The sequence below is a fragment of the Procambarus clarkii genome, chromosome 36 (genome assembly GCF_040958095.1).
Source record: "Procambarus clarkii isolate CNS0578487 chromosome 36, FALCON_Pclarkii_2.0, whole genome shotgun sequence".
In the NCBI taxonomy this organism is placed as follows: domain Eukaryota; kingdom Metazoa; phylum Arthropoda; class Malacostraca; order Decapoda; family Cambaridae; genus Procambarus; species Procambarus clarkii.
The window spans coordinates 35,422,361-35,449,797 of record NC_091185.1 but is presented as its reverse complement, the minus strand read 5'-3'; positions in this window follow the sequence as shown (position 1 = coordinate 35,449,797).

The following is a 27,437-nucleotide window of genomic DNA, read 5'->3' as shown; positions in this document are numbered from 1 at the left end:
TCGTTGTCAGTGACCTCTGGTGAGGTGAGGCATCAACACCAGCGCCACCTAGTGTTTGCTACAGAGCACAATGTCAACTCCCCAGTGAGTTAGAGGTATTTCCTAGTTTCACCAGTATTGGCTAGGTCATTGATGATGTTTTGTGTCCAGAGGTGACGTCTGGGGGCAACGTTACTGGAGAGAGCAGTTTATCTTGGGCAGCCCACGGTCTCCCTACATGGCCCTGGAAACGACCAAGTAAGCCGGTGCCGATGAAGCAGTTTGGTAGCTGCTAGTGCTTTAGTGTTGAAAAAGATTGGCGTACCTTTGGGACTGGCTTAGGGGAAAGACTGACGACAGAGAAGTGCCTGTTGAGTAGTGCTGCTAGCTGGTCGCTAGAGGCTGCTGCCAGGGGATCGCTACCCCTGTTTTGGTTTGTGACCCTGCTCAGTGTGGGGCTGAGGTACTCTGCCAGCGAGTAGCTAGAGAGCGGTTGTTGGGGTACAGGCACCTCATGACACTGTCAGTGGGGCTGGCCCACGTATAGGTGAACTCGCCGGTGTTCTTCCCAGTAAGGTTGGATACGCTACTGGACAGTGAAGAAATACTGAGGATAGAAGAACTCTGCACGTGAGCACGTTTGATATCCAGAGCGAAAGGATTGTACATAGGTGTAGAAATAGCCTACCTGTTCTTTATATATTTTTTTTTATGGTGAAGGTGTACATATATATATACATAACGGTGGTGGAAAGATATTTAATTCATTGACGAAAGGAACAGTGTTTTGTTCATCCCCTCCTTTTTTATGCACTACATAGCCACTTTTTGAAAGCGTACTACCGACTTGGGGTCGGATACTATCATTTTGGTTCTACCATCAAAGAACCCGGTTGTGACCCATAGTGGCCTTAACAATTCCATTTAAAAACTAATCTGACACTGAAAAAGTTATTTCTAATGTCTGTGACTCATTTTGATACTCAGCATCCACCTGTGTCCCATTGTGCGTGTACCACCATTGTTAAATAATGCATCCTTGTCTACCCTCTCTATTCCCCTGAGAATTTTGTATGTGGTGATCATGTATACTCGAGCTCTTGTCTTCCAGCGACGTGAAGTGCAGTTCACACAGCCTTTCCTCATAACTCATGCCTCTTAGTTCTGGGACGAGCCTAGTGGCATACCTCTGAACTTTTTCCAGCTTCGTCTTATGATTGACTTGGTACCGGCTCCATGCTGGGGCCGCATACTCAAGGATTGGTCTTATATATGTGGTATACAAGATTCTGAAGGATTCCTTACACAGGTTCCTGAAGGCAGTTCTGATGTTAGCCAGCCTCGCATATGCCATCGATGTAATTTTTTTTTGTGGGCTTCAGAAGGTAGGTTTGGTTTCAAATCAACTCCTAGATCTTTCTCTCTGTTCGTTTCGTGAAGGACTTCTTCTCCCATTCGGTATCCAGTGTCTGGCCTCCTATTTCCTATGCCTAGTTTCATTACCTCATATACACTTGGGTTGAACTTTAGTAGCCATTTGTTGGAACATTCCTTCAGTTTGTCTAGGTCATCTTCCAGCGTTATATTATCTTCGTCAGTCTTAATCTGTGTCTTCTCTCTGTGTGTGTCTGGAAACTCGCCTATTTGTGCTTGCGGGGGTTGAGCTTTGTCTCTTTGGTCCCGCTTCTCAACTGTCAATCAACTGGTGTACAGTTGAGCTATATGTATTGTGTACCGTGTCTATCTGTCACGGTTCGAAGATAGACGATTGGAACCATAGCCTCAAGGAACATTGTAGTGACATGATTGTATGATGATTGTCAAAAGGTTATTACGGGGGAGAGATGGGACTCCCCATTTTCCCCATTAAGAAGGATTGGTTCTTATATCGACAATTAATGACTCGTAGGCAGTATGAGATGTGGGTTTGATTGTTCAGAGAGAGGTAGAGGGTTTTTATAAGTTTTTTTCAGTGTTTTCAGCGTTTAATCAACGTGGAGGGCTTTGTTTTGATGTTACTGCAGCAGATTTTGTCCCATGGAAGAGAAAGAGAGCACGAGGAGGCAGATGGAGGTGTAGAGAGAAGGAGGGAGAGAGCGAGGTATAAAAAGAGGGATGAAAGAAGGAAAGGAGAGATTATCACGTTCACTTGCTTATTGGATGTCAAACATCTCGTCTAACATACTTATTACCCACCACATATACTCGTCTAACATGCTCATTACCCACCACATATACTCGTCTAACATTGTTGGAAATTTCCAACACTGACACACTTCCAATGTATTATAATACATCATTATTGTATACTAATTACAGTAATTATTAACTCTATTAACTGTAGTGCCAACATAAATTAATATTTCTTTATCTGAACGTATTGCTAACATTCTCAAGACATCGAGAGGCAGGATTGCGTCAGATAATGTCTATCTAAACATATTTATTACCAATATGTTCGAGAATTGAATGTGGTTCTCTAATTTATCAGTATTCCATGCAATAATTAACTTTGGATAATATAAATCCTAATAATCCAATAACTGAGAGTTATTAATTAAGATTATCACCAAGTAACTGTTTTATCTGTTACATACGAATGCTATGGAGGAATTAAAATTTCTCCATTTCTTGATTAACACCATTTAACGAGAATGATATTATTTAATTCCCTTCAATTGCAACCCGGTTCTCATTAACGCATTACATCAGTAATTACACGGAAAAGAATTATCCGTCATTATTAAATTCTGTTGTGAATGCGCGAGACGGATTGAGAGAGAGAGGCGGAGAGACGCCATCATTCCTGCTCTAGCACACGAGCTAGCGACGCCAACAATCACATCGTGCGACCCTGGAGAGTCGAATTTTTATCAATTCTACGTTAGGCCCTTGCAGTTAATCGGCCTAGGAGCGTGCAATTGCTCCAGTAGCAATCTAGGATGGCTTCGGTGGACAACCAGCAGGTTAAGTGCCCTAGTATTATTTATATCATGAGATCTCTATATATATATTTTTACTGTTCACTGTCCATCGTTACGCCACGCGACCTCCCCAAACAATTAGTACGTCCATAAGGAATTAATTTTATTCCTTCTATGGCATAGTGAGGATACTAGATAGTAGGTGTAAACATTAGTATATTTAGTTGAAATTTCAGCTTGTGTTGAAAGCGGTCGTGGTCCTCTTGTTCCCACGCCATGCTTGAGCTCACGTGTTGCAGCAAGTTGCAGACAACGCCATCGCACCTCTACTTCGCCATTCACTATTACAGTTAAGCAGCTGAACCCATTTCAATTATTTTCTTTCATTGAGCGAAATCAATAATCGATTATCAGTCAAGAATATTTAGTTTATTTGATTTGAGATATCTAACATAATATGATAACCTCATAGAAGTCAAATGAGAGTAATTTCTTGATTAATCAACATATAATCTTCTTACCATTAATCAATTTATCTAATGTTTATTCACATATTATTTAGTAGGAATTACTAATTTTATTCGAGGAAGAACCAGCCTCGATGAAGTGTACTGGGAGTAGATTACTTCTGGTATTAACCCCCCATTTTGTGAAGGACGGAAAGTTTTTTTTTTTTGAACATTAATATATTATACAGCCCATTGAAGTTTAAAGAATAACCTTTAATAGTTTCCTTATCCATAGGCACTGGTATTTCAGTCCTTATCATTTATCTTTATCTGTTTCCCTTTTCAGTAAAAATAGGGTGGTTCTTCGATTAATTTAAATTAATCTATTAATTAAATATCAGTCAATCAATAGAGTAAGCTTTCTTCCCAACAAACATACTTATTACCCACCACATATACTCGTCTAACATACACATTTCCCACCACATATACTCGTCTAACATACGCATTACCCAACACATATACTCGTCTAACATACGCATTACCCACCCACATATACTCGTCTAACATACTCAATACCCACCACATATACTCGTCTAACATACTCATTACCCACTATTATTGTGTTGTTGATGTTGGTCTTTCTTTATGGACAAACCAGCCCAAAAAACTCGGTAGAGTGCTTACTTCTTACCCTGGGCGCTTCTGGCACTTGGAGAAGGGCTCAACGCCACACGTTTAGGGGATGCGGCTCCAACAATAGCCTCGTTGTCACATGTACACATGCACTCAAGCCGCTGTGACTCCCCACTCTTTCCTCATGTGATATGATCTCCTCAATCCCCTTTGACTTATTATTATTCTGTTCAACCCTGTCCACAGCTGTGGTTCATGGTTCTTTCTCTCTCTCTCTCTCTTACCTACTTTCTGGGAAGCCTCACTAGGACAAGGGCAAACACCAACTAATTTGAATACATTTACTGGACAAGGCACATGGACAATACATATACACGTACAAAATTATATATATCTCCAACACTCTATACTACTGTAGTCAGATCGCACTCCAATACCATCAGGACTCTATCATCTGCTCATCAAGTGGTATCCTAACTCCTGACTCCTAACGGCTCGTGACGTCAGTCTTCTCAGGGGGATCGCTTCTGGGAAATGGGTGGCTGTGCACACTATGCTCAGTAAATACTCGTGGCCTTTTCTGGTCGTTGGCAACGGACCTATACAGTCTATCAAGAACCTCTCAAAAGGCTCACCAAACGCCAGTATGGGCTTTAAAGTTCCCTTCGGTATAGCCGGAGCCGGCTTACCCGCACGTTGGCATGCCAAACATGTCCTACAATACCTCTTTACATCCTTCCACACGTTCGCCCAATAGAAGTGCTCCTGAATCTTATTTAAGGTCTTCTTCACCCCTAAGTGCCCTGCTATATCTACGGATTGGGCTAGTTCTAGCACTACCGCCCTGAACTCCTTTGGAACCAACATTTGGTGCTTCTCTAACCATACCTTATCTGCTCAGACTTTGTCCGGTCGCCACTTCCTTATTAGTACGTCATTGTCCAAGTAGTAATGCACGGGGGACTCCGGACATGAGTTTCCCCCTTTTGTCTGCCTGATTAGATCTATAAACTCCTCTTTCTGTGCCCTAATCAGGTCCGCTCGGTTCACGCTGAACCGTTCAGGTAGTCATCTTCACTTTGTCTCCTCGAATCCTCATTCTTCCGAGCTGTACCTTCACCGAACAGCCCAGACATATCCACGTTGACCTCATCCCTTGGTGGAGTCGACACTGCCACATCATCTCCAGTGTCGTCCTCGGCGGCTACATCCGACTCTGTCACTACACAGGCCGGGTAAACAATGACTTGACTATCCACTGCCTCATCTTCAAGGATGCTGGCTAGATCTACCTTGTCCGGTGTTCCCCTCATACCGCGATCCTTCCTGTACTCCTCTGGCACAGCTTTTACTATCATTTCTGTCAACACCTTGGACCCACACAAATCATTCCCCAGGATCACCTGGGGCCGGTTTCAGGAAGGTACTTACGAAGGTTTTTCTTCTTAGCTACGAATGTTTTCCTTCTTAGCGCCTTCGTGGCGGCTACGTCGGTATTCAAGTAGCTACACTAAGTGGGAAAAACCTTCGTAAGTAATTTCGGGATCTAAATGTGGTTTCGACCACTCGTAGCTTTACGTAAACTGGAAATAACTCAATTTTTCTCTACTACATAACACTGGGATAGATTTTAAGATTTTGGAACATAAACAAAAGATTATAAAAATTGAATCTAGTGATGAGGAGTCCTTCGTGTTAGTTATATATGCATTCTCTTCTTGAAACTTAAAGTAAATATGTCTTTTATGATTGTAGAATTAGTTTTATAATAGCAAGATATTATACACGTAGCTATTAAGTAAATAAACACTGGTGAACATGAAATATGAGAGAAGGTGATGAGCCCTGCCTGATGGGATCATTTACTATCACCAACCCCCTCCCCGCTCAGCTCGTTGTCGCCGTGTGGGGGCTTAGTGTGCGGCTGCCGGAGTGTGATGCTCCTTGGGACAGTCCTCTGTCCTTTTCTCGCCTCGTGCTCCTGCTGCCGTCCTCTCCAATTCTGCTGGGCACCTTTTCCTTTTCCTTCTGTTTCGTTTTTCTCCCCCCTCTTCTCCTATCTGCTTGCTGTTTCCTGCCGACCTTTTGCTTGTTCTGGTTCTTCCCTTGAACTTCTTCTATTTTGACGCCCGGGTGCTTGAGGAGGCATACTCTTGCACCCGTAGAACTGTAGCACCCGACGTCGAGAACGAGGGGAACCTTTTATTGTCAATCCCCCTTTCGTCACTGAACCCGATCTCGACGGACTGTTGGTTTCTTAAGGTGGCGTTTGTGGGGCGTATACTCACGACGCACCCCTAGGAGGCCCCGGCAAGATCGGCGATAGCTTCTTGTTGGGTGTCCTGCCTCTAATTGTGGCTCCATGGTGGGTGTGGGGGCACATTCGTGAATGAATTCTTCTTTTCGTAATGATGATGACCCCTGTTTCGGCTGCTTCTGGTTTACCTTCTCAAGCTCGTGGGGTGGGCGACCAAGCCCCCGAGTCAGTCCATGTTGGAAGACCGGGCTCTGTAGCCTCCGCTGCATTGGGCCCCGACCTTGCTCCTCCTTTGGCTTCTCTGACTCCTTCCCCTGGCTCCCCTCCCTCCTCTGTGGTTGGGTCGAGCCCCAAGCCCCCAGTGGTGACTACCTCGTCCCCTGGCGCGGCTCCTTCTCTAGTTGTAACTACTGCGCCTTTTAACCCCTCTCTCTCTGGGGGTTTTCACGGCCGCCCTCGCTCGATTCCTTCCAGTTCTGCTGCCTATCAAGCCTTGTTTGGTCCCGCTTCGTGGCCAAATATTTTGATCTCCCTCTTGATTCTACGCCTCCTGATGATTTCTCCCTCCATCGACATCTCGTTGATTCCGTGGATGCCTCCATTACTTTCAACCCCATTCGTCTCGGTACACGTGTCGTTGCTGCTCCTTCTCAGGATGCTGCTTCCCGCTTGGCTGCCTTATCCTGCCTTGGCGAGACCCCTGTTCGGGTCTCGAAGAACGCTCAGTTGAATGCCACTGTTGGCTCTATTTTGCTCCCGCCCCATGTTGCGACCGGCGTTCGGGACCTGCGCGACTGCCACGACGATATTCGACATATCCTTGCTGCCCAGGGCCATTCTATTCTCCAGGTGGACACGTTTACTCGTCCCCCTCGTGGTAGTCGCCGTCAACCCCTCCGGGTTGTGAAGATTACCTTTGATGGTAGGACCCTTCCACCCTCTGTCATTCTTGCTGGTGCCAGGTGCTCTGTCCAGGAGTTCATTCCTTCTCCTCGGCTCTGCAACAAGTGCTGGAGGTTTGGGCATGGTGCCCTCCGCTGCTCTGGGACTGTCTCTCTCTGTCCTTTGTGTGGTGGCAAAGGTCACTCTAAGTCGGAGTGCACTTCTCCCCAGGCTCGTTGCCTCAACTGCGGTGAGGCCCATCCTACCTTCTCCCGTGCGTGTGTCCATTACAAGCTTGAGGCAGCCGTCCTCAAATTGAAGCTCCGGGAGCGTTTATCTTTCCCTGAGGCGAGACGCCAGGTTCGCCGGCTCCCGCCTTATGCTAATATCTCTTGTGCTCGCATGTTGCGCTCTTCCTCTCCTCATCCTTCCCGCCTTCCTCAGACTCACAACCGTGTCCGGGCCTTGGAACCTGCTACGCCCACTGCCCCCTCCTCTGTTCCTTTGGGTTCTCTCCCGAAGGATCCTCCTCCTGGTCCTCTGTCTAGGGTTCCCCTTCCTTCTACCCGGTCTGTCATGTCTCCTGTGTCTTCTTCCTCGTCTCCCTCCGTTCCTCCTTCCCATCCTTCCCCTCCGTCTCTTGACTCTCCCCGCCGCTTGTCGGTGCAGGCTGATGTCCATCGCTCTCCAAACGGCCGTCATGTGTGCTCTCGTTCAGCTTCTCCTGTTGAGACGCTAGAATCCGTTGCCCAGTACGTGGTTGCTGGGACACCTGTCTCTTTAAGTCAGAAGCGTAAACCTGGCTCCTCTCCTTCCTCCTCCCCGGCGGGTAAGAAGGTTTTGCTTTCTTCCTCGGCCCCTACTTCTGCCTCTCTCGCTCCTTCCCCTCCCATTTCGGTGGTTGCGCCCCCTGTTCCTGCTATGGAGGTTTCATTAGCCCCCGCTTCCCTCTCAGTTGCTGCCCTTGCTGAGGTACGCTCCCCTCTTTCTACCCCTCCTCTTCCTGCTGCTGTCCTTGCCTGCTCCTCTCTGTTGTCTCCTCCTCTTCCTCCTCCTCCTCCTCCGGACCCTGCCCACCCACCTCTGATCTGTTCTCACGTTTCCTTCCCTCCGTCTTTGCTCAGTTTACCCATGGCCCCCCTAACTCTGACTTTGCTGACCCTGATATTCTTTAACGTGCTCTGTTGCTCTTTCGCCTTTGTTTCTTCCTTGTTCTCTGTTTTTGTCCTTTCTCTTCTCGTCGTTGTCCATTCTTCAATGGAACGTTCGAGGTTATTACGCCAATTTCCTCGAACTCCAACTTCTGATTTCGCGGTTTTCGCCCCTTTGTGTCTGTCTCCAGGAGCCGATGCTTGGTGCTCGTCCTGTTCGTTTTCGTGGCTATTCCTTTCTCCCCCCCCCCCCCCCCCCCCAGCTGTTGCTGGGGCTTCTAATTCTTCTGCTCTTTTGATTCGTGCTGATGTTCCCTTTGTGCCTTTACTTTTTCCTTCGCCTCTCCATTGTTCTGCTGCTCGTATCTTTGCGGGGAACTGGTACACTGTTTGTTCCATTTATCTCCCCCCGAGTGTCCCACTTTCTCTTCCTGATTTGAAACACCTCCTAGACTCCTTGCCGGAGCCTGTGCTCTTGCTGGGTGACTTCAATTGTCGTCATTCTCTTTGGGGTGACGTTCTGACGAATACCCGGGGTCGCCTTCTTGAGCCGTTTCTCCTCTCTTCTTCCCTGTCTCTTCTGAATTCTGGTGAGCCCACTCATTTGGACTCTCGGACTCGCGCCCTTTCTTGTCTTGATCTTTCTCTCTGCTCTTCTCTTTACTTAGATTTCACGTGGCAGGTTCTTGATGACCTCCATGGAAGTGATCATTTCCCCATCCTTGTTTCCTTTTTCTCTTTTCGCCCTTCCCTCTCTTTCCCTAGGTGGCAGTTTGCTAAGGCGGACTGGACCCTCTTTTCCCTCAGTGCTACTCTCTCTGACCTCTCCCTTCTGCCTCTCTCTCGCGCTCTCCTCCTTTTTCATGACACTGTCTTCAACGCTGCCCTCCGCTCTATCCCTCGCTCTTCCTCTCGGGGTCCACGGAAGTGCGTTCCCTGGTGGAATGCGGACTGTGCTCGGGCTGTCCGCTGTAAGTGTGCAGCCTGGAAGAGGCACCGCCGTAGGCAGACGACCGATTCTTTTCTTTTCTTTCGGAAAGCGAGTGCGGTGGCCCGTAGGGCCATCCGTACGGCTAAACGTGAATGTTGGGCGTCTTATGTCTCAACAATTACGTCCTAAACTCCTCTGGCCCAGATCTGGAAGCGTATCCGCAAGATAGAGGGTAAATTCGTTCCCGATGTTTCACCGGTCCTTCACCTCCATGATACTCTTGTGGCGGACCCGTTGCTGGTCGCTTCCGTACTGGGTTCCCACTTTTCTTCTGTTAGCTCTGGTCTTCATCTTCCCCAATCTTTTCTTCTTCGTAAACCTGTCCTTGAGTCTCGTCCTTTAGATTTCTGCACTCGTCTTCAACTTCCCTATAATGATCCCTTCTCTCTCTCTCTGAACTTCGATCTGCCCTGGCCCTCTGCGGTTCTACGGCGGCGGGCTCCGATGGTATTCATTATGAGATGCTTCGCCATCTCCCTCCGTGCACGTCTCAGTATTTACTGAGTCTGTATAATCGGATCTGGGAGTCGTCGTCAGTCCCTGAGGACTGGCTCGATGCCGTTGTCCTCCCTATTCGCAAACCGGGGTCTCTGGGTACTTCCCCTAAGGACTTTCGCCCTATTGCTCTCACAAGTTGTGTCTGCAAACTCTTTGAACGTATGGTTAACGTTCGTCTGATGTGGTTCCTGGAACACCATCACCTCCTCTCCCCTTCTCAATTTGGTTTCCGCAAGTGCCGCAGCACGACAGATGTCCTGGTGAACTTGGAGGTCTATATTCGTACTGCTTTTGCTGCGAAGACCTCCGTTGTTGCCGTCCTTTTTGACCTGGAAAAGGCTTACGACACCACTTGGCGATATCATATTCTATCTCAACTTCATTCTTTTGGCCTTCGTGGTCATCTCCCCCTCTTTCTCCGCAGCTTCCTCTCCCGTCGTTCCTTTCGGGTGCGCCTTGGTACCGCGCTCTCTGCCTCTTTTCAGCAATACGAAGGTGTGCCCCAGGGTAGTGTTCTGAGCACTACTCTTTTTCTGGTTGCCCTCAATGGTCTTCTTTCTTCTCTTCCTTCTGGTGTCTTCTCCGCTCTCTATGTCGATGATCTTACCCTTTGCTGTCAGGGTGATGATTCGCCTCTCCTTCAGCGCCGGCTTCAACTTGCAATTGATGCCGTGTCGTCTTGGGCCACCGATTATGGCTTCAAGTTCTCTACTTCTAAGACTTGTGCCATGACTTTTACGCGGAAACGGGTTGTTCTTCGTCCCTCGTCACTTTATGGTCATCCCCTTGAATACAAAGATTCCGCAAAGCTTTTGGGGTTATTCCTTGACACTCGTTTGTCTTGGTCTCCCCATATCTCTTACCTCCGTGTTGAGAGGAGGCCCTAAGGCCCTAAGGCCTTAGGTTGACCTAAGGCCCTTTCCCTCCTTCGGGTCTTGTCCCATACTTCTTGGGGAGCAGATAGGCGCACTCTCCTTGCTTTACATTCCTCTCTTGTCCTGTCTAAGCTCGATTATGGATGCCCTGCTTACTCGTCTGCTTCTCCTTCTACTCTTCGCCGTCTTGATGCTTTGCACCATACTGGGTTGCGCCTCAGTTCTGGTGCCTTTCGTTCGACTCCCATCCTTAGCTTGTATGTTGACACTGGCTTCCTGTCTCTCCAGGACCGTCGTGATCGCTACTGTCTTCGCTATCTTGCGCAGTCCTTACAACATCCTTCCTCTCGCCTCTGTCGTGCTTTAACTTTTACCCCTCCTGCAGTTCCTGTTCCTCTTCACCACCTCCCTCTTTCTGTCCGGTTATCTCGCCTCCAGGATTCTCTTTCCGTTCGTATTTCTAATGTTTCTCCTCGTATTGTTCCTTCTTTGCCCCCGTGGAGAGTCCCTCTTCCTCGGTTTTGTACTTCCTTGACCTGTATCACTAAAGCTTTTACCCCTCCTACGGTTCTAAAACGCCTTTTCCTTGAGCACTTTTCTTCTCACTCCCGCTCCGTTTCTGTCTTCACCGATGGGTCTAAGTCGGCGGACGGTGTTGGCTACTCTGTTGTTTTTCCTGATCGCACTTATATGTGTCGCTTACCTCCGGAGACTAGTATCTTTACAGCGGAACTTTATGCTATTCTCTATGCTCTTCGTCTCCTGCTTTCTCGTCGTCAGTCCTCCTTTGTAGTTGTTGTTGACTCTCGTAGTGCCCTCATCGCTCTTGGGTCCTTTAATCCGGTTCATCCAGTAGTTGTCGAGATCCAGCATTGGCTGTTTCTTGTTCACAGTGAATTTAAGTCGGTTGAGTTTTGTTGGGTTCCCAGCTATATTGGTGTGTCTTTCAATGAGCGTGCGGATGCTGCCGCCAAGGAAGCTGTCTGCTCTTGTCCCATCTCTCGTAAAGGCATTCCGTATTCCGACTTTTACCCAGTTATCCATTCCTCAGTCCTTACCCGTTGGCAGGCTTCTTGGTTGTCTGTTACTGGTAACAAGCTACGTACTCTTAAATGTTGTGTTTCCTCGTGGCCGTCCTCCTTCCACCGTAACCGGCGGTGGGAAACAGCTCTGGCGAGATTGCGTATTGGCCATACTCACTTAACCCATGGTCACTTGATGGAGCGCCGCCCTGCTCCTTATTGTCCTAGTTGCAATGTCCCTCTTACGGTTGTGCATGTCCTTCTTGAATGTCCTGACTTCCAGGACGAGCGTGTGTCTTGCTTTCCGACCGCCCCTCGCGGTCACCTGTCCCTCAATAGAATTCTTGGTGAATCGGATACTTTTGATATCGTTCGCCTTATGCGTTTTTGTTCTCGTATTGGCATCCTTGGTGATATCTAGCGCCCTCTGATTATTTTGCGCTTTTGATGGTGCTACATAGCCTTCCTGGTTTGGTGCCTTCTTTTGATAATTACTTACTTACTTACTATCACCAAATTCCCCTGTTCACCTAGAAGTAAGGGTGTACTTTAGCTATACATACCCATTTCTAATTTTAGTTTGGTTTTATTTTGAAATTAAATCTGGGTGAGACATAAAATAAAAATATGCTGCACAAATGATGTTAGGTAAGGAGAAGGGTAAAAATGTCAAACTTTATTCATTGAATAATTAAAGCTATAATTATGACTATATAGATTATTAAAAAAAGAGAGGGGGAAGTAGGGGTCCAAGACCTCTTCCTGTTATACAATTTGGGTGTGGAACAAGTAATTATCAAAAGAAGGCACCATGCCGGGAAGGCTATGTAGCAGTAAGGCAGTGAGGTGAGGCAGCTACTTTTTTGAGAAATGCTTATTTTATTTACCTTTATAAGCTGAGTTAACTTATTTTATTTGAGGAATACTCAGCTGATTCCTCTACATTTAGCATGGAACAAATTTGTGTCCAAGACCTCTTCCTGTTTCACAATTTGGCTGTGTGTAACCAAACTAGAAGTGCTCTACAAATCAAGGGACCCAGAATGTGGAATGACCTCCCGAATCATGTCAAAGGCTGTACCTCTCTCAACCAGTTTAAGAATTAAACCAAGTACTGCCTAATTAACTCCATGTAACCTAACTTGCCTCCTAAATGTCAACCCATGTCTTGCTATTTATTAAACAACGCTGTTCACCAACATGTGCAATTGCTGATTTATGCTATGTTAACCCCCCTTTTTTATTTTTTATTCCTTCTTTCAACACAATTTATACCTAATCCCGATTACTATTAAGTTTTTGTCTGTGTTTTTTCCCCCACACCTTGCCCAAAATGCTATGAGTATTAGTGGCTTTAGATATTGTATGTACTAGCTCTGTCTATAAATCCAACATTATGTTTGTAAGTCAACTGTATGTACTTTTCCTGAATAAAATGTATTTATTATTTATTTTTTAATCAGTAAGTATTAAAAAAAGGCACCAAGCTGGGAAGGCTATGTAGCACCATTGTGTGTAACAATAAACCAAATTTTTTTTTTAACAAATAATGCACCTGTATGGTAAAACAAATCCTGTCAGCTGTAAAAATATTGATGCAGTTATTTAAATGAAAAATATAATGAAAGAAATATTACTGGTTTATTTTTATCCTATCTTTTTGTACTGTACAGTATATCCAAGGAAGTTTAAAATTGAGACATAATGCACAATTTAATGAATGATTAGCATGGATTAGCAGTTCAAAAGAAATATGACTATTACATATCAACATGAGATCTTAATGATCCATGGTCAACATGATTTAATAAGGATAATACAGTACTGTACTTGTAATAATACAAACTATAATTTAAAATCTTTATTACTGATTTTTTTATTAAGATTAGGTATACACAGCAATGTGCTGCTACCCTATTCTATATGGAATATTACACAGTTTAGATAAAAAACTAGCTATAAGTTTATCTAATACTCCCATCTCACAGGATGGTTAGACATACTTTACATGGAATCAATTTAGAAAATATCAGCCTCAATACAAAAAACAAATCAACTCTGACTAAACAACTCTTCGCGATTTTCACAAGAGGTAAGTACTGAATCATGGAAACATTATATTATAATTACTCTTACCAGTTTCTACAAGACTCCTCTCAAACAATGTATTTTTAAACATGTTTAGGTATACACAGCAATGTGCTGCTTCACTATTCTGTATAAAGAACCACACAGTGTAGATAAAAAACCAGCTACAAGCTCATCCAACATCCTCACCTCACAGGATGGCCAGTCATACATGGAATTAGGAGAGGACAAAATACTTAATGCTGATCTATTAGCCTCCACTGGCAAAATCTGGGTGCAGCACAAGAATATCTTCCAATATTCCTGAGTGTATGAAGTAATTACAGAGCTCAAAATACCTCATACCATTTGGTATGAAGTCACTGATAACAGAGCAATCACAGATATAGTGTTGGAGAGTATGTTCTCTCAAGTAGGACTGAAAACAGATGTTTTTTCCACCAAGAGGGCTATAAACCCATGGAACCGGCTACCCGCTGAAGCCGTAAATGCCAAATTCCAGCTAAAAAATATCATTAAGACAATTGGCGGGCCCTTTAACAAGCCGCCGGCTTTCTGTCCTCTTCGAGGCCACTAGATAGTTAGTGGCCCTTGGGTAAATTCAGTAAATATATACAATAATTGTCAACGCATCTTCCGAGCAACAAGGAGAGCTACACGGTATCTCTTAGAATTACGTAGGTAAACAACAAATGTAACATATTTGTTTACTACAATGTCGGTGCTGGCTGTAGAAGTTGAAAAAACATTGTTTTACTTCGAAATATACTAATTTTATAAGAAAATTCGACGTAAATAGGAGGCAGTAGAGCTCCGATAAGCCAGCACTAAATCTTCAATATGAAGAATGTTGCTGCTCTCTGATTGGCCAAACGAAACACAGTAGTGACCTCTATCGGCACGCAGGTGAACCAACAAATTTCTTCCTAAGTGGACGTTATTGAATTGCACCTAAGCATCTTCTTAGGGCACACTTAGGAACCTTCGTAGCAAACCCACTTACGAAGAAATACACAGAGCTTCCTGAATCTAGATCCAGGACTCCTGGAACATGTATGTTGGACTTCAACTGGACAGCAAAAACGGGCATGTCACTCTTAGACAACAACCTATGAACCTTTATCCTCTTACTGCCAGCTAACAGTCGATCATTTCCGATTAGACCTCTCAGAATCAAACTCTGATTGGCTCCAGTATCCCTGAGGATACTAACCTCCACCTCGGGTTGACCCTCTATGCCGACCCAACCTTTACTGATGAACGGCCTATACCGCTAGTTTGTCAAATCAACCTTATGGGGTTTGTCTTGTTGTACATCAACGTACTTCTTCCGGGGATCACGCATAGTCAGGGTCCCGACTCTCTTGCCCTGCCGACAATCGCGCATCACGTTACCCGATCTGTTGCACTTTTAGCACCTCATTTGGGAGAAATATCTCTTATACGCCCCGAGTGGCTCTGACTCTGCCCACTCGTATTGGAGTTCCTCGGGCCTGACATACTACTCGTACTCTGTGGAGCATCATTGGACTCTTGTCTCCTCTGCACGTTTTTATTTTCATGCTTACCTCCAACAGGCAGACTCTGCAACTTTCCTTCCTGGGGCTTAAAACTAGCTGGTCTGCTTGTCTGCCTCCCAAAACTTCTTCCTCCCCAGACTCCACCGGGTCTGCCATTGCTGCATCTCACCTCGCTTCTCACTCTGTTCTCCATTAAGCTCTTGTATGCTTCCGTAATCATATCCGCTCTATCTGCGGCATCTCTTACCTCCTTTACCACTGCTTCTTGGATCTTGAACTTTGTCTCGGGATACATCATTTCTAAGATCTTTTCCATGACCATCAATTGCTTTAGGTCAGGTCCGCTCGGTTCCGTAAACGGTTCAACTCCGGCAGCCTCAACCCACTTCTGGAATCTCCTTTCCAGATTCCTTGCTGTCTCATCAAACGTACATGCTCCAACCTTCACCATCTCTCTGAAGCGCTTCCTATAAGCTTCTGGGGTTAGCTGAAATGAGCGCAGTATGCTGCTCTTTACTGTGGCATAATCCTGGCACTCGTCCAGTGACAATTGGGTGCATGCCTCCCTGGCTGCACCGGTTAATCTTAACTGCACCAGTTGGACCCAGTCTTCCTGTGGCCACTATTTAATGCTGGCCACCTTTTCAAAGTGTTCAAAGAAGTTCTCTGCCTCTTCGGGCACAAATAGGGGAATGTCCTTTTCCCTAACCTTAACTTCTGGTGAGTGTGATACCTGGGTGGTGCTCTCTGGCAACCCATGTTCAATCCTTTGCTCAGCCAATTTTCTATTTGCTTCTATCTGCATTTGTTTTGTTCTCTCTTTTTCCCTTTGGACCTGGGCTTTTTCTTTCTCCACCTCTAATCTTGCTTTCACTTTTTCTTTCTCCATCTCTAGTCTTGCTTTCTCTTTATCTTTCTCCACCTCTAGTCTAGCCTTCTCTTGTTCCTTTTTCATCTGAAGTTCTAACCTCAACTTCTCCAGTTAGAACTGTCTTTCTTTGTCGTCTCGTTGTTGCTGCATCTGGAGCTCTAACTGGAACCTTTCCAGACTCTTGTTCCTGCTACTGCGGCTACTCTTACTGCTCCTACTCGATCCCTGGGATCTCACTTCATCCTGCCCATCATCCTCCTTTCCACTTTCAGCTCATTTCTGGGCTCCTTGTTCTGCTGCTTTACTCTTCGCTCTTAACTGCCTCGATCTCATCCTTAATCCCAGCTACTTTAGATGCTTTCAACCTGATGCCACATTTTTCTGCTATTTGTTTTAATTGATCCCTCGTGCAACCTTCCAAGACCTCAGGCTTGCCTCACTCCACAAATGCTTGCACCTTATCCATCTGGTCCTGTGAGTCTTCCCAAGAGAGAGAATATACACCTGCGGTCACACAGTTTATCTATTTCAACAAGGGTTGTACAAATCCCGGAGACAGGCCCTCAATAATTATTATGGTGTTGTTGATGTTGATATTGCTTTATGGACAAACCAACCCAAAAACTCGGTAGAGTGCTTACTTCTTACCATGAGATCACCCTGGGCGCTTCTGGCACTTGGAGAGGGGCTCAGCGTCACACGTTTAGGGGATGCTTCTCCAACAATAGCTTCGTTGTCACGTGTACACACCCACTCGAGCCGCTGTGAATCCCCACTCTCTCCTCATGTGATATGATCTCCTCAATCCCCTCTGACTTATTGTTATTCTGTTCTACCCTGCCCACAGCTATGGTTCTTGGTTCTTTCTCTCTCTCTCTTTTACCTACTTTCTGGGAAGCCTCACTAGGACAAGGGCAAACACCAGCAAATTTGAATACATTTACTGGACAAGGCACATGGAAAAAAACATATATATATATTATTGTACGTGTATATCTCCAAAACCCTACACTACTGGAGTCAGGTCGCACTCCATTACCATCAGGACTCTATCATCTGCTCATCAAGTGGTATCCTAACTCCTGACTCACCACCTTAAACTACCAACCTCATCAAGTAGGTCAAGTGTTATAACACAATGTTACACTATCAGCCTCACCAAATGGTTAAATCATGCAGTATAATATGATATGGCACTACCAACTCTGGAACATAAAAATATTTGCAGGCAATTCCGCCTATGGTTATGATAACATAAATATCAGCATAAATATTCCTTGATATACAACAATGTTAAATCAATCATCCTATCAGTCCAAGAGCACATATGTATGTCTCTGCAGGTAATCCAGCCTACGACTGTAACTCTATACTTCAGTATAAGTACTCCTTGGCACAAAAATGGTAATCAATCACTCACCTTTCACTGCGTCTTGCACGCTAATGACAAACAAACACTGTACCAACTCCCTACAAGTAATCAACTAGAACATCCCTTCCACATCTGGAAGCTCACTACCCTGATATCTTCAGGTTTTTCCGGGTTTATCTACCAGGATCCTCCGCAGCTCTTCCAGGCTGCTACGCCATGAAGTCTTCCTTGAACAACAAAGGTGTTTCACCACTTCTACCAGAGTCCTCCACAGCTCTCCTGACTGCTACACCATGAAGTCTTCCTTGATCAACAATGGTGCTTCACCACTGGTATCACAAAAGCACGTAAACTCTACTCCACTGCTTCTCTCACAGATTGATGTCCAACTGCTCACAATAGGGACTGCTCTTCCACAGAGCTCAGTATTTCTTCAATAGTCTTGGAATTCCATCCACTGACTCCTCTACTGGCCTCGAAGTTCTCTCAGCAACTCCTTCCCCAGACAAACCTACAACCCATTGACATGCCAATAAAAATGTTCCTCTATAAACACATAAACCAAATAAACTATACAATTAATGTTTCACTTGACATCTCCCTGCTCTCTACATACTGTGAGAGTGGACTCCCCCGTTTGGGCTGGTCCAAGCTCCGCCTTGCCCGGAGGGCGGCTCTTCACTCTGGGAGCTGTCCTCCTGCCAGCCGGTCAGTTGGCTCCAGGCGGTCGACGGGAGAGGATATGATGCTCGTCCCTCCAGCTGTCTCTCTCATCTTCGTCCTCTTATTTAGGCTTCCTGCCTTATCAAAACATGCCTAACGTATCAATAAACATTCGCTACGATCGCTGGGCACACAATCAACTATCGGCAATCACTGTAAACTGGCTAAATTTGGGCTTACCATAATAAGGTCTCATGCAGGGCGCTCTCTGACGGGGCGGCGACCTCAGGCTACCCACAGAACTACTTTAACTGCTCTTCAACCCCTTCTGCAGTTCCTGACTTAAGCTGGCACGCCTCCTAACTTATTCCTCTGTCGAGACGTATGTCCACTTCCTTCCTCTTGAAGGTATATCAAACCGGGGGTTCCTCTATAACAGGGGCACAAACGGAGCACGCCCTCCTCTCACGATTTCTTCAGCCCAAGTGGCTCAAGCTCCTCTCAACCGAGCCTCACGCGTCCAGCAAACTTTCAACATCTCAACATAATGAAATGGGTAGCTTTATCATTTCATAAGAAAAAAAATAGAGAAAATATATTAATTCATGAAAACTTGGCTTATTAGGCAAATCGGGCCTTGCATAGTAGGCTGAGAAGTGCGTTCTGGCTACGAGGTACGACATATATATATATATATATATATATATATATATATATATATATATATATATATATATATATATATATATATATATATATATATATATATATATATATATATATATATATCAGTATATTTTGGTAGCAGTCTTTCCTGTAGACATATATTATTAAATATGACCGAAATAGTAAGATTAATAATTCTAACACGAATTTTCTCGATCTTTCGTACATTTCTTTTCACTGTTGGTGGTAATTCAAAAATCAACTCTCCAAAATTCATTTTTATTTCTAGTCTTACGCGACACTTGAGTGCGTTTCGTAAAACTGATTAAATTTTCAAAGACTTTAGTTTACACATACACAACTGAATAGAACTTACACATCTCCGATTTGTTTATATCTACATTTGAGTGAGGTGGATGGGGTGAGGTGGTATTAATAGGGTATTAAATTCATCAACACAAGACAGAACACGAAACAATGGGTATTGAATGGAAGTGATTGTAGAAAGCCTATTGGTCCATATTTCTTGATATGAAAAGGAAAAAAAAGGGAAATTTTTTTTTATTGGAGTTAAAATTAACGTAGATATATGACCGAACCTAACCAACCTTACCTAACCTAACCTAACCTATCTTTATAGGTTAGGTTAGATTAGGTAGCGAAAAAAGTTAGGTTAGGTTAGGTTAGGTAAGGTTGGTTAGGTTCGGTCATATATCTACGTTAATTTTAACTCCAATAAAAAAAAATTCCCTCATACATAATGAAATGGGTAGCTTTATCATTTCATAAGAAAAAAATTAGAGAAAATATATTAATTCAGGAAAACTATGCTTATTAGGCAAATCGAGCCTTGCATATTAGGCTGAGAAGTGCGTTCTGGCTACTAGGTACGACATATATATAAATATATATATATATGTCGTACCTAGTAGCCAGAACGCACTTCTGAGCCTACTATGCAAGGCCCGATTTGCCTAATAAGCCAAGTTTTCCTGAATTAATATATTTTCCCTAATTTTTTTCTTATGAAATGATAAAGCTACCCATTTCATTATGTATGAGGTCAATTTTTTGTTATTGGAATTAATATTAACGTAGATATATGACCGAACCTAACCAACCCTACCTAACCTAACCTAACCTATCTCTATAGGTTAGGTTCGGTTAGGTAGCCAAAAAAGTTAGGTTAGGTTAGGTTAGGTAGGTTAGGTAGTCGAAAAACAATTATTTCATGAAAACTTGGCATATTAGGCAAATCGGGCCATGCATAGTAGGCTGAGAAGTGCGTTCTGGCTACTAGGTACGACATATATATATATATATATATATATATATATATATATATATATATATATATATATATATATATATGTCGTACCTAATAGCCAGAACGTACTTCTCAACTTACTATGCAAGGCCCAATTTGCCTAATAAGCCAGGTTTTCATGAATTAATTGTTTTTCGACTACCTAACCTACCTAACCTAACCTAACCTAACTTTTTCGGCCACCTAACCTAACCTAACCTATAAAGATAGGTTAGGTTAGGTTAGGTAGGGTTGGTTAGGTTCGGTCATATATCTACGTTAATTTTTACTCCAATTAAAAAAATTGACCTCATACATAATGAAATGGGTAGCTTTATCATTTCATAAGAAAAAAATTGCAGAAAATATATTAATTCAGGAAAACTTGGTTTATTAGGCAAATCGGCCCTTGCATTGTAGGCCGATAAGTGAGTTCTGGCTACTAGGTACGACATATGTCTATATATATATATATATATATATATATATATATATATATGTCGTACCTAGTAGCCAGAACTCACTTCTCAACCTACTATTCAAGGCCCGATTTGCCTAATAAGCCAAGTTTTCCTGAATTAATATATTTACTATAATTTTTTTCTTATGAAATGATAAAGCAACCCTTTTCTCTATGTATGAGGTCATTTTTTTTTATTGCAGTTAAAATTAACGTAGATATATGACCGAACCTAACCAACCCTACCTAACCTAACCTAACCTATATTTATAGGTAAGGTTAGGTTAGGTAGCCAAAAAAAACTAGGTTAGGTTAGGTTAGGTAGGTTAGGTAGACGAAAAAACATTAATTCATGAAAACTTGGCTTATTAGGCAAATCGAGCCTTGAATAGTAGGCTGAGAAGTGCGTTCTGGCTATTAGGTACGACATATATATATATATATATATATATATATATATATATATATATATATATATATATATATATATGTCGTACCTAGTAGCCAGAACTCACTTTTTGGCCTACTATTCAAGGCCCGATTTGCCTGATAAGCCAAGTTTTCCTGAATTAATATATTTGTTCTAATTTTTTTCTTATGAAATGATAAAGCTACCCAATTCATTATGTATGAGGTCATTTTTTTTTTATTGCAGTTAAAATTAACGTAGATATATGACCGAACGTAACCAACCCTACCTAACCTAACCTAACCTATCTTTATAGGTTAGGTTTGGTTAGGTAGCCGAAAAAGTTAGGTTAGGTTAGGTTAGGTTAGGTTAGGTAGTCGAAAAACAATTAATTCATGAAAACTTGGCTTATTAAGCAAATCGGGCCTTGCATAGTAGGCTGAGAAGTGCGTTCTGGCTATTAGGTACGACATTATATATATATATATATATATATATATATATATATATATATATATATATATATATATATATATATATATATATATATATATATATATATATATATATATATATATATATATATATATATATATATATGTAGCGCATTAATCTTCAAAATTAATAACATATATACTGTATATATATATATATTTTTTTTTTTTTTTTAAAGTTTGTGAGGGTACCACCTCTGGTGCCAATGTGGGGACCACAATATATATATATATATATATATATATATATATATATATATATATATATATATATATATATATATATTATATATATATATATATATATAAGTCGTACCTAGTAGCCAGAATGCACTTCTCGGCCTACTTTGCAAGGCCCGATTTGCCTAATAATCCGAGTGATTTTCTTTATTTTCCATATATTTTTTCCAATTAGTTTATTTGAATTATTATTTTTATTTTATATTACGACCATAATTTATTGACTTAGTTGTGTTAGTTTTCGTTAGGTTAAGATAGGTTAGGTTAGGTTAGGTATTGTTGGTTAGGTTTGGTTATATATCTACGTTAGTTTTAACTCAAATTTATACAAATTAACTTATACATAATGAAATGGGCAGATTTATCATTTCATAAGAAAATTTTTTTAAAATTATATATTCAAGAAAACTTGGCTTATTAGGCAAATCGGGCCTTGCATAGTAGGCCAAGTACGATGTTCTGGCTATTAGGTACAACATATATATATATATATGTCGTACCTAGTAGCCAGAACGCACTTCTCAGCCTACTATACAAGGCCCGATTTGCCTAATAAGCCAAGTTTTCCTGAATTAATATATTTTCTCTAATTTTTTTCTTATGAAATGATAAAGCTACCTATTTCATTATGTATGAGGTCAATTTTATTTTATTGGAGTTAAAATTATTGTAGATATATGACCGAACCTAACCAACCCTACCTAACCTAACCTATCTTTATAGGTTAGGATAGGTTAGGTAGCCGAAAAAGTTAGGTTAGGTTATGTAGGTTAGGTAGTCGAAAAACAATTAATTCTTGAAAACCTGGCTTATTAGGCAAATCGGGCCTTGCATAGTAGGCTGAGAAGTGCGTTCTGGCTACTAGGTACGACATATATATATATATATATATATATATATATTGTTGTGGGAAAGTGTTGGAGTGTTGATGTTCGGCAGTCCTCCAATGGAAGGTGTCAAAGCCTGGTCACACTTTAAACAAAAATATAGACTGCTTGCCTGTTGTCTGTGATAAGTTGGAGGGAGGAACACGTAAAACACAAAATATGAACAATGAAACTTTAATATATTTACTTTAAACATAAATGAAAATAAAGACAAATCTCGGGAAGTTAAATTATAGTTAAATAATAAAGAAAATGTAAAGACAATGTTAAAATGGTGCTGAGAATATCGGCTATGGCTGAAACCTCCCTTCGTATACGAGTTAATGAGCGATTATGACAGAGAGAGATGTCAACCGTAAGAGCACAAGGAATATTCTGAAGTGGATAGCTGGTCAGGCTCAGACGTCGATTCGTGTAGAGGGCGCTGAGGTGCTGTGTGCAGGTGCGCGGCTGGCAAGTCACCAATCAGAGGCAGGCAAGCTGGTGAAGGGTAGTTAGCTGGTTTGATGACGAGACGGCATGAGGAGGGTGTGTGGAGTGAGGGATCTTGGATACGTTTTGCCTCCTGGTCAAAATGTTTTGTGCTACTGGTGACGTATCTTGAATGTAGTGTCTTATACTTGTCTTTGGCGAAACTTAAAGTAGGGAAGAGCAGGCTCAATCTCTCTTGAAAGAGATTATCGTCACAATATAAATATATATATATATATATATATATATATATATATATATATATATATATATATATACATAAATCGATTGCTTTGAATTTTTCACACAACGTTCTATTCGCATCCGAGCAGGTTTTTAAATACATAATATATAGATGTCACGTCTGTGGGGGTAAAAAAACATGTTTTTTCTGAAAAACTGATCTTTTCATGTGAGGGAAATCTTCGAAACCTCTTTACTGATTGCTTTGAAATTTTGACACAACGTTGCATTCGAATAGGCGCGTCTTATTATATATCTACTATATACATGTCTCACCTGAGACATGTAAAAAACATGCTTTTTTTGAAAAACAGCACCATCTGTTGGACGTAAGAGCAACACACGCTGTAATTTCCAAAAGTTCTTCACCAATTGCTTTGAAATTTTGACACAATGTCGCATTCGAATAGGCAAGTCTTTTTATATACCTACTATATAGATACAACCCTGCTGACAGGTAAAAATATGCGTTTTTGAAAAACAGCGCCATCTGTTGTACCTAATAGCAACATGCTTGCTATACTCAATATGTCACGAATTCTATTTCAATGTTTCCGATTGCATTGATAAATTTGATTTTCATAGATTTCGATTTATTTAATTTTTTATTGAATTATTTTGAGTTACATTGTGTTGTAATTGAGCTGGGTTGTTTACATACTGTTCATTTCGTAAGTATATGTATAGATGCCACACCTGTGACAGGCAAAACTATGCTTTTCTTAAAAAACGGCGCCATCTGATGCATGTAAAAGCAACACACATGCTATACTAAATATGTTACAATTCCATTTCATTGTTTTTGATTGTATTGATAAATTGAAATATTTTGTGTGAATTGCATTGGAATTGAGCTGTGTTGTTTAACTTTTCTTGAGTATAATTTATTTTATATTTTTTTCATATTTTCATTTGATTTTGTTACTGTTTTTCTTATATTTCAGTGATGGGAAAATCAGATCATTTGGGAAGGCATCGGATAAGGGAGTGGGGGAATGGTGGGGATGACGAGGGGGCGGAAGTGAGAGATGGTGTGGAAGGACGAGGGAACGGGGGAGTTTGGGATGGTGGGGACGAGGAAATCTGGGAATGGATAATGGAGGGGAGGACAAAGGGACAGGGGAGTGGGGCATGGTGGTAAGGAAGAGGGGATGGTGGAGTGAGGAATGGTTGGGAGGCCGAACAGACAAGTGAAGGGTGAATGGCGGGGAGGACTGGAGGACAGGGAAGGTTGCTGTGGCTGAGTCACAGCAACGCGTGGCCGGGTACTGCTAGTATGTATGTATGTGTATATATATATATATATATATATATATATATATATATATATATATATATACATATATAATATACATATATATATATCAGTTGAATGATTGACAGTTGAGAGGCGGGCCGAAAGAGCCAAAGCTCAACCCCCGCAAGCACAACTAGGGGAATACAAGTAGGTGAATACAACTAGGTGAATACAACTAGGTGAATGCGTCTCTTCACTCACAAAACAAATTCCCGAACATGAACTCAGTAAAGGAAACCACTTAAAGGGTAAGTAGTTGTTATTCCCAGGTCGAGCCTACGCTAATGGAGGCGTATTGCTTGACTGAGACTCGCCTCTCTTTCCTAATTATTTTCCCATTTGTGGACAAAACAGTCGTTCCTGTTTAAAGCTTTGGAATAATAATACTTTGAAAACTATTCTTAGATGATAATATTGTGGTCAATTGATTTTTAATTGCGGTGATAAGTCGCTATTTTTGGATATGTAATGATTTTTTAGGAGGATATAAAATCCAGTATGTTGCACAGATATGATGATCTGAGTGGTCAGCATGATGGTCTGAGTGCATGACAAGCCTGATGTTATGAGTGCATGGCAAGTATTATGGTCTGAATGCATGACAAGCATGATGGTCTTAGTGCATGACAAGCATGATGGTCTGAGTGCATGACAGTCATTAGGGTCTGAGTGCATGACAAGCATGATGGTCTGAGTGCATGGCAAGCATGATGGTCTCAATTCAAGACAAGCATTATAGTATGAGTACAAGGCAAGTATTATGGTCTTAGTGCATGGCAAGTATTATGGTCTGAGTGCATGACAAGCATGAGTGTCTGAGTGTATGACAGGCATGATGGTCTCAGTGCATGACAAGCATGATGGTCACAGTGCATGACAAGCATGATGGTCTCAGTGTATGACAAGCATGATGGTCTCAGTGCATGACAAGCATGAGGGTCTGAGTGCATGACAAGCATGATGGTCTGAGAGCATGGCAAACATAAGGGTCTGAGTGCTTAGCGACCTGGTCTATACAGGTACCAAGTTTCAGCAGTAAAACGACAACATCTGGAGTGACAGATATAGAAAGAAATACAGAATAGAGCAAGTGAAGAGTAGAGGGGCCATAGACACAATCAGAGAACACTGTCTGAACATCAATGGTCCAAGATTGTTCAATATCCTATCAGCAGATAAAAGAAATATTGCGGAACCAATTTGAAGTCTATAAGAGAAACTGGTTAGTATGCTGGAAAAAGTGCCGGACCAACCAAGCAGTGGTGGATATGTGGACCTCAGGGTCGCACCAAGCAACAGCCTGGTAGTGGTGTCCCTGCAACATGTAGGCCACTCAGACATGCTAGTGGTAACCCTACAACATGTAGTGAGCTCAGACATGCTAGTGGTGACCCGGCAACATGTAGTGAGCTCAGACATGTTAGTGGTGTTCCTGCAACATGTAATGAGCTCAGACATGTTAGTGGTGTCCCTACAACATGTAGTGAGCTCAGACATGTTAGTGGTGACCCTACAACATGTAGTGAGCTCAGGCATGTTAGTGGTGACCCTACAACATGTAGTGAGCTCTGACATGTTAGTGGTGTCCCTGCCACATATAGTGGGCTCAGACATGTTAGTGGTGTTCCTGCAACATGTAATGAGCTCAGACATGTTAGTGGTGTCCCTACAACATGTAGTGAGCTCAGACATGTTATTGGTGACCCTACAACATGTAGTGAGCTCAGGCATGTTAGTGGTGACCCTACAACATGTAGTGAGCTCAGACATGTTAGTGGTGTCCCTACAACATGTAGTGAGCTCAGACATGTTAGTGGTGTCCCTGCCACATGTACTGAGCTCAGACATGTTAGTGGTGTCCCTGCCACATGTACTGAGCTCAGACATGTTAGTGGTGTCCCTACAACATGTAGTGAGCTCAGACATGTTCGTGGTGTCCCTGCCACATGTACTGAGCTCCGGAATGTGTTCTTAAATCACGTCGTTTTCCTTGACAAGATAAAGTAGATATTTATACAAATTTAACTAATTTTATTAATATTTGATACATAACGATAAACTCAGAATGTGCTTCTGACGTCTAATTACTCAGAATGTGCTCCTGACGTCTGATTACTCAGAATGTGCTGCTGACGTTTGAACACTCAGAATATGCTGCTGACGTTTGAACACTCAGAATGTGCTGCTGACGTTTGAACACTCAGAATGTGCTGCTAACGTCTAATAACTCAGAATGTGCTCCTGACGTCTGATTACTCAGAATGTGCTGCTGACGTTTGAACACTCAGAATGTGCTGCTGACGTTTGAACACTCAGAATGTGCTGCTGACGTTTGAACACTCAGAATGTGCTGCTGACGTTTGAACTCTCAGAATGTGCTGCTGACGTTTGAACACTCAGAATGTGCTGCTGACGTTTGAGCACTCAGAATGTGCTGCTGACGTCTAATTACTCAGAATGTGCTCCTGACGTCTGATTACTCAGAATGTGCTGCTGACATTTGAACACTCAGAATGTGCTGCTGACGTTTGAACACTCAGAATGTGCTGCTGACGTTTGAACACTCAGAATGTGCTGCTGACGTTTGAACACTCAGAATGTGCTGCTGACGTCTGAACACTCAGAATGTGCTGCTGACGTTTGAACACTCAGAATGTGCTACTGACGTTTGAACACTCAGAATGTGCTGCTGACGGCATATTAGTGCAAACTGGTGTTAACATAATTTTAAGAAGTATCTTCAACATAATTGAAAATATTGTTTTGGTTTCAAGATCGTTTCACTG